Below are 14,329 nucleotides of genomic sequence, written 5' to 3' on the forward strand. Positions count from 1 at the left end.
GCTGACATGTAATCAGTCTTTTAAAGGTCACAAAAACATGACTTTATTGCCTCCTCATGTTTGTGTAAGAGCGTCAATCAATCTTTTAACCTTGTACTTTGTTTCCATTACAAACTTGTTTTGACACTATAGCACCGTTAATGAGCTGGTGTTCCTCCAAGTCCCCATTGTTGTGAATAGATTTTTGGTATTAACTCAGTTACATTAATTCATTAATACATTTGTGAAGTAGTGTGTGTGTGTGTGTGTGTGTCTTTATAGAAAAACATTCAATGTCCTTAGTGGGAGAGATGAACCTGCAGCGATCAATTCAACATTTTGAGTATTTATTTGGTTACAAAAACAGGACAGGGCACATATACGAGATAAAAAATAAAATAATCTCAAAAGAGTACATGAAGAATCATCTTTTATTGTATTCAATCAGGACTCAGGAAGCATTTATGTATCATGTGTATGAATCCTAACATATCCTATATATCCCTTACCCCCTAACCCCTAACCCCTTACATCCTCAAAAACCTATTTCTTGATCTAGATTTAAAACAAATATGGACCATTTATATTCTATTCTTAACCTAGATTTTTTTCTGATGCTTTGCAAGAACAAAATCATGGGGTTTGTTTGATAAAAAAAAAAACTAAAAAAAAAACTCCTCACTTCATCATCATTCCTTATTTGGGGGTTGTGTGTTGCTTCCTGTAGCCAGCAGGGGGCGACCTGTGTCTGTGCAGCAGAGCTGGAGGACTCTGAGGTCCGAGTCACACGCCAGCCAGAGTTGTTTACCTGTCTGCTGCTGCTGCAGTGGGGGATTATGGGATATGTGTGTGTGTGTGTGTGTGTGTGTGTGTGTGTGTGTGTGTGTGTGTGTGTGTGTGTGTGTGTGTGTGTGTGTGTGTGTGTGTGTGTGTGTGTGTGTGTGTGTGTGGGGAGGGAGGGAAGAGGTCCCTTTTGGAGCTACTATGTGCTCCAGCAGTGAACCCGTTGTGTTTTCACTGCACACACACAATGCGAGAGCAACGTTCATGCACCTGCGCCTGTGTGGGAGTGGGTGAAGCTGCGTGCAGGCTGCAGCATAAGACACCCCCAATACCCCCCCTCCACCCACACACACTCTGCAGTAAACGGCCTGTCATGCAGCAGGCAGCAGCGGGGGTTACATAAGCCCTGCTGGATGTGCTGCTGCACTACAACGAGCAGCAAGACAAGTAAACAAGTGACGTCACTGCTTCCGTGGCATGCATCAGCTCGCACGGGGACTGAGAGAGAAGAGGAGGAGGAGGAGGAAGAGGTGGGTGTCTGACATGTTGACATGGCCGATGATGAAGCGGTGCGTCAGCCTCCTCATTCAGACTGAGTCGGTGGTTGATGCGTGGCTGCTGCAGAGACAGTCGTAAACACTTCCTGTTCCCCCTGCTGGTTGCTGACACAGTGACAAAATGTGTGTGTGCCAGAAGAGCTCCCATAGATTATTCACACTGGTTGTGTAATATTTCAGAAAGTGCGACGACGTGGTGAATCCCAGTAAAAGCCCAAATACATAACATCCAAATGATGGAGAACTAGAAGTAGATAAGTGGAGAAGGACTTTTAAAGGGGCAGAGCACTTATTGTACTCACTAAGACGAGTCATAAGCAGGACCTCTGACTCTTTTTACATAAGCTGTGTTGTTTTCTGGAGCTTTTTTAAAGTTTGAGAAAATAACCCTGATGATGTCATGAGTGATGTCATGGGTCTTGTTATTTTTATTTATTTTATTTTTTTTATATGAAGTGTGTCATGGCCTAAGTCGAAGTCTGAAGATGCCTCAAGGCAGAGAGGGTGAAATGAAGGTAAAGGTTCTGATAGCATTGTGGGAAATGTAGTTTCCGTGCACACATTAAGAACCCAGTGAAAACAGCTACATAACCCACTTTTGAGTCCCAGTCCACCAGTTGAAGACCATCGGACTAAGACAGGTTTAGTCTCATGACTCAACGTTTACAATCCTGAGATGTAAAATGCGTTCTTTTGTGTTCATTAAGTATGGAAACCCTGATCCATAATAGTCTTCTAATTTGTATTTTACGGTCTACAACACAGAGAAAAATGCTCCGTTTCAAATGTGCTCTCCTTGTGATGTCACAGTGGGATTCTGGTAAAAAAAAAAAAAAAAAAAACCTCCCCTCCTGTGGTATACCCACTCATGGACTCCACCCCCAGCCTAGAACAAAACTTTTGCGCAGGTCGGCCATATTTATTCTCGCTACAGAGGAGTGATGTCTACTGTGAAAACTCAGGGGGGGGTCATTACATTTAAAGAGACACACACACCAAAACGGAGCGTTCTGAGAGAGCTGGTTTATACAGGGTCACAAACCTCCTCTGGTGCTTGATTCATGTTATATTTTTATCAACCCCAAATATGGGTTTTAGTAAAGTATATTATTCCTTTATTCATATTTTCTATCTACTTTTATATTTGTATTTCACTTCTTATTTCTTTGATTTCCCCTCAGGCGATCAATAAAGTCTTCCCTTATCTTTTGTTTTCCTGAAGTATTGCTATATTTCTGGTATGAGGCACATGTGTATTGTGGCCTGAAGGTTAACGCTGACTTACCAACAAAAACACACACACTGTGCGTAAGAGAATGTCTTTCAGTACAGTGTGTACCTGCTAGTACGACACTTAATATGTTCCCAGGGGCTGTTTTTATAAACAGAGTTCCAAAAAACTCTGTGTGCGCTTGCCAAAGCCGCTTTTGATATGCGGCAGCCTCGAGGCATGATTGAACTCCTCACCACGTAATCTTACACAAATGTCAGTGGAAGATGAGGACAGGGAGATCCTGTTCACCTAAATTGACGAGCGCAAACTATTAGTGCGAGGCTTTTCAGCTGGCAGGGGCGAGCCAGACAGTAACTGGTGACCTTCAACTAAAATTAGATCAGCTTCACACATCGCTGCCATCCCACACTGAGAATTGCCCTCTTTTTTTTGTACCTGTTTAAAAAGCTGTCTGTCGCCTCCCCCTCTTCAATCTCTGCCATAACAGGCTGTGTCATAACAGCTGCCGCTCTCCCTCTCTGTTGTTATTAAATTGAATTTCCTATAAATCCCGGACCTCTGTTTACATCAGAATGACTGGACTGCCTGCTGACCTAAGCGGAGGTCTTGCCTGGTTACATCATGTGGCATAATAACAGAGGGGGGGGGGGATAGGTGGTCATGGCAGAACTTAAGGGACCGCAACTCAGCCTTGGTTTGGGCTGAGATAACAACCAATGCATCAGTGAAGTGAAGCAGATGGGTTCACAAATGAGGTCAAGGTTAGATCTCATAAAGCAGGAAAAAGTGCACCTGATTTGTTTCCTCTCACTAAACGAGCGTGTCACAATTTCTAGCTTAATTAGCTCAAATTTAGAGAGGCTTACGTTTCAGTCAGGCTAATTAAGGCAAGGAAAATCAAAAACACTGTTGTTGGTCCTCTATCAGCGTGGTGCATTTGGGTGTGAACGGAGGTGTGGGCTTAACGCCACACTCTCTTACCAAAGCTCCTTTCCACTGACACCTAAGCCTGTCTAAATTGGCCAATGTCCATTTTGCTGGTGTTTAATCTAAGTGTTGCTTTGGCAGCCCTGATCACGCTATCATGACTTATTTGTCAAGTCCTATAGGCCGGAAAATCCCCAACTACATTTGATTTTCTCTCTTTTCTTACTTTTCAGAGAGGTACATTGTAGTTTCTGATGGGAACAGCATTTCTTTGTGTGCTCTAAGGAAGTGGTGTCCCTCAGGGCACTGTTCTTAGGCCTCTTCCAGTTTCTATAAATGCTCCTCTTTGGGGGAGCTGATGCCCCATTTATAAGCGTGCGGCCAGGGATCAAGTCCAACCTAAAGCTGCTTTCCCACATGTCATTTCCCACTATCTACCGATTTCCTTCTCTAGTCCTTTTGGCAAAATGCCAAAAACTTCACAAACTCCTTACTGCTCACAGTTTTGTCTTTGTTATTTATTGACAGTTTTAGAATTTTCAATTTTTTTATCCACCAAATAATGAATCAGACATTTAATGTAAAGCTTGATAAAAAAAATAAAATATATATATATATAATCATGAGTTTCAGCTAGCTTGCACGCCTCTTACAAAAGGCTAAACATGCTGGGTGTAATTGAAACACGTTGCACTTTGCATTACATTCAAATTATTAAATGTAGCTCTATCTACATTGGTAACTCTGTCAAAGGTTAGCACTCAGGGTTGAAAGCTGAAACATGAATGAGTCATTGTTGAATGAGTAAACTCAACATCATTTACAAAGTAGCCTCACCTGTCTTCTAGGTAAACAAACAGCAAAGTGCTGTATGTTGTTATCCAAATGGGCGTTCAGCAGCATTTGTTCTATTGATTAAGGATGCCATGGATGATCATTTGAAATGTACCTCACCCTTTTATTGTCATAAAGATTAAAGTATCTGGTATATTCAAAATAAATATCTAAATGTTAGAAAGAGAATGTTGAAAATCAGGGTTACTACAGTTAATGGGGATCCACTTAATGAATATATGTAATAAAGACATAATTTATATAGACAGTGGATCAGTAAAGTATGTGTATGCTATTTACAGGTTGGTGCTGTACAACAAAGCCCCGAGATGGTAAAATGTAATGGATTCTGTGTTGAAGGATTTTCAGACACACAACAGGGCATGCAGACAAAATACTCAAAACAGCAACAAGTCACAGAAAGACTAAACATAGTTTGTTTCACACCTGTTTTAGCGAGAGGACAAAGACAAACTGTCCCTGTGGTCTCTTATTTATAAATAACGTTTATTTATCAGAGTTTTGACTACCTTTCTGAAACGACCCTTTAGAACCAAAGGATCGAGCAGCCAAGGAAACTGCAAATTCATTCCAGATATATGTGGTGCAAAAACTCCAAAATACGCTTTGCTGGATTTTTGTCATTTCTAGGCACCTGAAGCTCTGTGATTATTTCTTTCAACTGTGAAAAAAACTGTTTTCTAGTTAATAGTTTTAAAAACAAATCTTGTCTCTCACAGACTGTATTAACATACTGCATAGTCTCAGGGACGTCACCCATTGCTATCTAAGCCTAAAACAAGCAAATAGTAAGAGCTAAGGTTAACCTTAAGCCTCCTGGCAAACAGCTCGTAATGCAAATTTCTGAATGACTCTTGGGCTCAGAGAAATCAGAATGGATTAGTTCATAATAAACATTCCCCCCTAAAGGGGATACCTTAGCTTTTGCAGTCAGCCTCAAGTGGACACTTGAGGAGGTTTTAAAACACAGGTTGCCACTTGGGGTCTCCTGAAGGTCAGGAAAAACCAACCAGCTTGTTGATGAAAGGTACACTAAATATACTTAAGTGCTTCTTGTTATTATTGAATGCTGTCAGCCGAATAACACAAAACCGTGTCATCTGCATAAAGTTCAACATTACAGATGTTAAAAGACTTTGTCATTAAGATAAACAATAATTAAACTGTTTCTGAGATTCATCAGAAAGGTCGTTTTTGAATCTACAGGCAAAGGGATCACTTCCATTTTGTAAATCTGTGCAAATTAACTTTTCATAACTCATAGTGTCAAATTATAGATTCAGTTTTTATTACGCTCGCATGGTGCTTATCCTTCATGACATTTGTGGTAATTAGCACAAATGTAACTTCAGACAGTAAATCTGGGGCAGGGAGGTATTTGAAAGAGGGGCTTCTTGGAGTCTGGCACAAATAATACGGGGGCTACAAGAGCTAAAAAGGGCAAACTGCTTATTTTTGCCCTTCCAAGTGAGTTAATCCAGCCGTGCTTTGGACCCTTTAAGCCTGTTCTTGAGCTGATCTGTGCAGTATTTCTGCAACAGAAACATGCAGGGGTGGAGAGTTAGGAAACACACAAATGTAAGAAATGTAAAATACTTTTGCACAATGTTTTATTTCCGATTAACTTTAAAAGAAACAAGCTGACTGTTTAGACACTCACTTGTAGTATTGGCATTTATTACCTTGCTCCTCTTCCAGTAAGGTAGTTATCAATCACGTTGCATTCTGAACAGGACTTTATGTAATGAGCTGTTATCTGTTGCAGAGTCATTTGTTGTGTTGAACTCAATGACTGATAAATTCCCCTCGTCCCATGGGCTGCACATGGTTACACTAGAACCTACAACTCATACAGCATCGACACAACAAGACTCTCTGCTGCATCTTATCACAGGCCCTGCTTTACAATCCAGAGCTGTACTCAAAAACAAGTCTTTACATAACATTCAAATTAACAGCCAGGGAATGTTCTGTTGATGTAGTGTGACATCTTGTTGGGCCAGGGGGTCAAACTTTGACCCAAAGAAAGATAGTAAGCTAAGGAATGTTTGGGACATGAGCTTTAAACCATTTTAAATAGTGTAGTTAAAGTGGTACCTTTTATTAATACATTTATTGACTGCATTGTGCTATGGGGAAATCATACTGGAAGAGATTTTCACAATAAAAGCATCCATTCATTTGCGCCATTATTAACTTTATCGCCAGTGAAAGATTGATTCCTTTCTGCTTTAATGCTGCCTTTAAGGACCACTAATAAATCACCGATACGACTTCATTTATGTTATTTACTTCTCAGTGGTATTGGCATGTTTTTCTGTTTTCTTCAGGCCAGGACTTTGCCCCCTTAGTACGCCGTGCCAACCTTGAGACACTTGGCACACTCCATAATCCAATAAGCGACTGAATCCACTACAATCTGGTCATTTGTAAACAAACATTTACTCATAGCCTCTTTCTGATCAATCTGTCTGTGTGGTCTGGAGCAGCATGATCTAAACGTCTGCACTCTGCGTATTGAAGTGCAAGACTGAGAATTGCAGCTTCACTTTAAAAACGCTCACTTTAGCCCTAATAAGCTAGCTAGCTGATTAGCTAGTACCAAAAAGTCATTAACCCAAAAAGTTCTACAACCAAACATCAAGTTATTCCTCCTTCTCGATACTTGACTTGTTCAAAGTGTCCTGCTTGTAAACATTAGGGAAAACAGAACTTTTTTTTTTCATTGAATATTGTACAACATATTAACAACTCAACACAACTGACTCTCGCTTATCAACAAAGAAAAACTGCTTTTAAGTGTGCTTTTTTTGTTTTTATTATTCTGTTTTTAAATGTTCAAGAGCCTTTTAAGAATTGATGGCTTGAACCTCGAGATTTTTTATAAATATTGAATTGTTGAGAAATAAACTCCTTTTGATCCGGGACTATGCGGCAAAGCCTTTGAAAGCAACAAATTAAAAATCAAAGATGATAGTAAAAAACAAATTGTTAACTTTTAAGTGACTATACTTTGGCTTAATCACTTTTTTTTATAAACAAATACAATCGTTTTTAAAACTATAAATACTGAAGTAGCAACTTTAGAGGATCAACTTCTACATCTGTGTTGCTTTGAGGTTTTTTTTTAAGATTTATTTTTGGGCTTTTTGTGCCTAGGACCAGGGCCACTTTAGCTGTTTGAATAACAAGCAGTTTCAAACCTATCACTTTCTCCTTTGTAGGGAGTAAACAAGCGGACTTTGAAAGATCCCTAATGGCCTCCACTTATAACACCTGCAGGTGCGCCTCATTGAGTCGCGTTAGCATGAGGTGTGAAATGAAAGGTCACATTGCCATTAATACAAAGAGAATCTCCATTTTTGTTTTGGTGCACACCTGGCTGTCAGATCAACAAAAAGGAGTTGTTAAGAGTTCTGCACCATGCTGTTGATTTAAAGCATGTCTCTGCTTTATGGTGCATGTTTGCAGACAGTATTTGAGGGGGTAGGGCGATTTCTTCTGGGTTTTGGGTGCAACATTTTTGCGTGCAGCCGCTCCACATTAAGCCCCTCTGGATGTGTGTCTCCAACTCCTGTCCCGTTCTGTAAGCTTTAGCCTCGTGGCTGGCATGTTTGACGGATGATTTACTTGGCTGCTGCGCACGCAAAACATGCTCCCGGTGTGACCTCGGTCTTGTTGGTGGGTGTTGGGGCTGCTGACTAAGATTCCTATAGGCACTAACCCAGTCTCGCTAATAGGATTGGGCAAGGTTTCAAACTCCTGCAGACAGCTGTCGGTGAAAAGTTCATATGGGACATTTTCATATAGAAAACGGCTTCACCATGATAATGCTTCTGGACTATGGTTCACGTTCTCCTGTTTTTCATGAGCAAACTTTAAATAGCGCAACATAACGTAGCCCCAGTTGGCACAAACATAAGAATCAAGTAATTATCTTACTCAAATATAAGGTTGTGTAATGTACCTTTGGAGTGTGTGTTGAACTGGAGCACAGCATACAAAGCAAAGACATTGCAACATTTCTCTTTCTGTGGGTATAGGCACATATTTCTCACACATTTTCCATACACTGATATGTTTATGTGGAAAACCTTACAACCTTACAAGGAAAACCTTACAAGCCACGGTAAGTAATAGAGGGGTGTTTATGAGCAGCCAGTCCCACCAGGTCACAGAGGAGATGCATCAGGGCGGAAACCAATCCAATGGGTTCCATGAAGAGAAACCTCCGGAAAGATATATCGACCTCGTCTGCATGTCAATAACACACATTTTGACGGAAACGCATCAGATTGGCATTTTGATCCATCGTTGGGGGAAATTCACACTTTTTATGGAGCTCATTCTGCAATGTGGTTAAAAAAGCCTTGATCTGTGTAATTTACCAATTACAGGTAACTTAAAGTCTTTTTATGTGATTATTCACACTTAAATGTAATAGAAATCAAGTATATCCTCTGAAAATAACTCTGTGAGTCATGACTGTCTACAATGGGTGTAACACCCGAGTCCCACTGTCTGTGATGTTTTCAGAGTTTTCAGAGTCCTAGCTTCAGTTTGTTTACATCGCCGGAACGGTCGGCCAGCTCCTCCCCTCGCATATAAAAGTTGTTTAATTGAGGGACTAGAGAAAAGAAGAATAACATACTGTACTCACTGCTTAACTGTGTTTCTAGATCACGCTCATTTCAGGTAAATTTACATGCAGTGTGAAGATACGAGCATAATAAAGATCGCTAGCATTAGCATGCTAACACAACAATGCAGCACGAGTTGTTTTGGTTTCATGCTGGTGCATATAAAGCCTTTAAGAGTCATCAAAAAGCAGATGAAAGGGCGCTCCTCCAACTGATTTCATGAAGACAAGTAAGACATATTTTGAGAAATATGCTTTTTATCTGAACACACAATCACGTCTCACCGAATGTCTGAAATATCACACGTGTTGTCATCAGACGATAGCCGGTGTGTTCCAAGATTAACAACGCCTGAAGTGTCGATCATCCAAACCAAGAATGCAATTTATACTCTTAAAGCTTCTAATCATAACAAAAGCTCATCCCTGAACACTTAAAGAGAAGCAGCTCATGACAACAGCATTTTGACAGGCAGAAGAAGCCTCGAGCAGAATCCGACTAATTGGCGAGCAGCCATCTGCCGTGACAAAGTGAGATGGAGGTAAATGTTTTTGTTCTCTGTTTTCAGGAAGTGTAGGCTGAGTGAGCCTTTATCTTTGTTGTGCGGCTGTAAAAGCCAGGTTACCGGTCATAAAAGTGCATTAAGAGGACATTTCAATGGGACCTTAACACTTGTGTGTGTGTGCGCAGTGTGCATGTGTGTACAGCTTAGTAATGTGTATGGATGGAGTAGAGTTTGGATGCTACAGCAGAGAAGGCCATCTTATTAAGCTCTGTGTGAGTCAGTGTGGACATCAGTGTGTGTGTGTGTGTGTCAAACTGTGGCCCAGGTAACAGAGGAACATGATTAAGTCTTACGTAACTCCACAGTCCATTCAACAGGTAAACAAGCACCAGGACTAAGGTCAAACATAAGGGTGGCACCGGCTCAAGTAGGGGCCCAGACACTCAAACATGCATACAAACTCAAGCTGTTATCAAAATCTGCACGGCTCAGAAAGCTCAGAGCTATGAGCATCCATTTGCAGAGTCATTGCTGGTGGAGTCCAGTGACAGTCTCCACGAAAGGTTTGAAGAATGCTCGGAGGACTGAAATATGCTGCAAACACGCTTAAAAGGCACAAAAAGCCAAAAAATAAAAAAGCCATGTAGTAAATATCAGCTTCACATTGATCGACATCAACGACGAGGTATACCCTATCCACGTGTCTTTGAAACTTCTCATTCACCGCTTAGTATGAAAGCAAATAAGTGTCTCTAAAAATGTAAAGCTTAATCTGTAAATGTATTCATTTGTACAATGGAGGATTAGGGCCACGTTAAAACTTTTTTTATTTTAATTTTGAGATTAAAGTCATAAATTTACGAGAATAAAGTCGCAAGTTTACGAGAAAAAAGTCATAAATTTACGAGAATAAAGTTGTAAATTTACGATATTAAAGTCGTTAATTTACGAGAATAAAGTTGTTAATTTACGATATTAAAGTCGTTAATTTACGAGAATAAAGTTGTAAATTTACAAGATTAAGGTCTTAAATTTACGAGAATAAAGTTGTAAATTTACGAGAATAAAGTCATAAATTTACAAGAATAAAGAGTTTAATCTTGTAAATAAACGAGTTTGAGACCAGTCTGTGCGAAAAAAATAATAATTATGAGAATAATTTCGTAAATTTACGACTTTATTCTCAAATTTACGACTTAAATCTCGAAATTTTAAAAAGAATAAAAAATTAACATGGCCCTAATCCTCCGTCATACATTTTATTTTATATTTGGGTATTTTTTCATAGTACTGGCGGTCTGTGAAGGGTACATTTGTGTTCTTGGGCTTTGGACTGTGGAAACCAAATGGTTAGAGGTTTATGTTAGACTTCAGGGAGACAGTTTTGAGAGATGAGATTAGAGATGAGAAGACAGGATTTGGACACCCTGAACTCGGGGAAGATGTGGTACAGCACGTCTCTCAGGCAGATCGTTACACAGTCTTTAAAGTGGTTTAATTTCTAAAGCAAGTTTAAATCATTTGACCACCAAGGCCTCATCACATCTCAAATCATATAATCACTGAAAACAAACATTTAAAAGACAAGACGTGTGTGTATACTCTATATAATATTCATACTGTTGGATACCATAGGGTGTAAATATTAATGGATGAAGCATTAGTGACACTACCCGTCTGTTCCTGCAAGGGGTGCTGGAGTCCCATCGATGGCGGTCTCCATGCTGGAAATGCTGTCTCAGTCTAACTTTCAGTCAACCAATATTTTAGTCATTAGGAAGTATTTATCTTTTCCTGTATTTCATCTGTTAATTCATTTGATATTCGAGGTTCATCTGAAGAGCACAGGCTAATATCAGATAAAGTCACGTTAGCTAGCTGGTGTGCATTGCAATCTCACCAAAAGTTGTGTCCCAAGTGTTTGACCTGTTTTAGATCTAAATGTCAGTAGGAAGTACAAACAGCTTCACTTCACTTCTTAGTGAAATTAAATTATTATTATTATTTAATTATGATGAAATTATTATAGTCACATTAGCTAGCTGTTTTTCAGAGCAAGCTAGCTAAAAGTTGTGTTGACGTGTTTGAGGCTCCACCGGTTCCGATTGAGTCTCAACGCTTTCTCTTCATTTCCTGGTAAAAGCCACAGAGGCTTGCGCAGTGCATTTTGAGATCATTGCGGCGCATTTCGAGACAGGCAAGAGGAGGGGACCGCCCGAACTAAACGCATGTTTATCCAATCAGGTGCATTTATTGAGGCCACGTCAACTATTGCGTAACCTACAGTAAAAAATGTGTGGAGAGGTCCAGGAGACAGTAAAACTTAATTTCTAATAAAAAAATGTATTAATTTAAAAAATAATTATGCAGGAGTCTGTGGTCAACACAAAGCATGTAAACAAGTGTGTACTTGTGTTGGAGTGTGAGTTTTATGGCTTTTAGGTCAGCAACAGTATCATCCCAAAAAGCAGGGAGTCAGATTGGTTGTGTGCTGAGTGGCGCCCGCCCTCGATGTTAAACTGCCACGCTCCGCATTATAGGCTTAAGCTAATGCCTCATTAGCATCAGTGTCTCACTGACTCGGCTCTTAAACAGCCTCCTCCTAAACCACTGAGGACCTGTTAGCATCACTGCCAGGCCGCGCAGAGCGGGACAAAAGTGAAGCACGATATGCAGAAAGATGCAGGCCACGCCCACCCTGACACAGATTATAAAATCTAGATTTAAACCTCACATCAGTAAAAATGCTCAAATCAATGTGATTTTTCCCCAAATCTTAAAGGGCCAATTATGATCACAAGTCATCTCCATCAGTGATCTGTGAAGATGGCCCTAAAGTATCTGTATCTGTGTTTACTATCAGGCAGGAAAGGTCAGACACACAGATGGAAACATGGATCAGCTTACAGGCTTTATGTGCATCACTGCGTTTGTGCATCCCACAGTCACCATGACTCTTAATCTTGCTTTTGCGTGTATTGCTCCGGTTGTGACTGAAAAATGCCGTGCTTCAAACTCTGATGTCATGCAGTGACAGTGTTTCCTGACACATGTGGATTAAGTGTTTGATGGATTTTTTTTTGAGTCTTTATGCCGCTTTTCCACAAATTTAAAGGGATTTGAATAATTACAGGAAATAAAGTAAGAAGTCTGCTTTTCATTAAAGTTATAGCTTACATTATTTATGAGTACATGGTCCTGTTGGTCTAAACACAAACTAAACATTTACACAAAACTGAGAGATGGATAATATGTTAGACCTGTACTCACTGGATTGGACATTTTCTCTTTTTCCAAATGTGGAAATTAAATAAATGTTCACTGTTAATCACTTTTGATTGAAATGGAATGACCTAACCTTTGCTATATTGTGTGTTGATGCCTATTTGCCTATGTTAGCATGCTAAGCTAACTATGCTAAGCTAACTAACAAGGTGAACATAGTGTTGTTTGGTAGCAGCGTTTTAATAATATCATTTTCCCCGTGTCATTGTACTAATCGCGTGAAGTTATATACTTTTTTCTTACTTCCGTCGGAGAAGTTTTGACTCAAACTAAACATCGTCCACTCACTCATGCTCATGGCGAGTTGAACCGAGGTGGAGCAGTATGGCGAGCAGTTGACTGCTTTTGCATCCTAACAACATATCTGGTTGCACTTCAAATAGGTTTGAATTTGAATGGATATAAATGGTGAGGCTTGCGCAACCTTTTTTTCACATTTTTTAATAAAGCATGCCGTCATTTGTGCCGACGTCATGTCTGCAACTTCAGCTACCAAGATGGAGTCCACTGAGGGGGGAGGAGAAGGTCAGACAACACGGCAGATTCTACTGTACATCTCTGGTTCCAAACGACATCACCAGCGCGTCAACATGTCGGCACCTGTTGCAGGGTACTTTGAATTCACTTTCATTCAAGGCCAGGAGGTGAAGATGACGTCCATCTCTATTTACCATCAATGTGAAAAGCTTGTCAGCATGTTTTAGTACCACTGGCAAAAAAGAATACTTACAGAAACTCTTTTATTCCCACTGCAATACGCATTTTAAACAAGGCTAGATAAGCATTGTTTTTTAAATGCTGTGCATATGTGTTTTTACCTATTTAGGATACTTTTAGCTATTTATGACCTAATGTGAGTGTTAGTGTGAATGTTTGTATGTTTTGAGTGCCAGTCCAGGAACAAACTGTACTAGATTAAACGTCAAACAATGTGCCATGTAGAAAAACACTTAACCCTCTTTGCTCTGCATGGCTCCAATCTCAAAGTCTAAAGGTGTAGATAAAGTATTCATATTTTAGAATCCAATATCTTAAAGCCATCAAATATCCATCAGGATTTCTTTTCAACAACCAGGGGGTGTAAAGTCAATTGCCTGGAACACGTAGTCGACATCTAAAGGTTGTGTAAACTCTATGCATGCAAAGCAGGCTAAAGGTGACAGCACTGTTGTCATACAGTGGATTTGCATATTAGCTTTGAGCCAGTATTTCATTGGTCTGCGATGTTCAGCCCGGGGGCTGCAGTGAGTCACATATAGGCCAGCATGCTGTTTTTTCTCATCTTGAGAACTAATGCACAGAAACGTAAAATATACTGAGCTCAGATTTCAAACGAGCTGATACTGCTGATGACAGTCTGAGTAATGTTCTACACTCGATCGGTGTGTTCAAAGAGGTTTAATGGAGGGAATATACACTGAAGAAGACATTTATAAAGAATGAGGGTCGAGTTAACCATCAATTCAGAAAACTTCACAGATCTCATTTAACAAAATGTCTTGAACTTAGAAGTCCTGTGATTATAGAAATGAAATATTTTCAACCCATGGAGAGGTGGTTGTTT

The sequence above is a fragment of the Labrus bergylta genome, chromosome 24 (genome assembly GCF_963930695.1).
Source record: "Labrus bergylta chromosome 24, fLabBer1.1, whole genome shotgun sequence".
NCBI classification, from domain to species: Eukaryota; Metazoa; Chordata; class Actinopteri; order Labriformes; family Labridae; genus Labrus; species Labrus bergylta.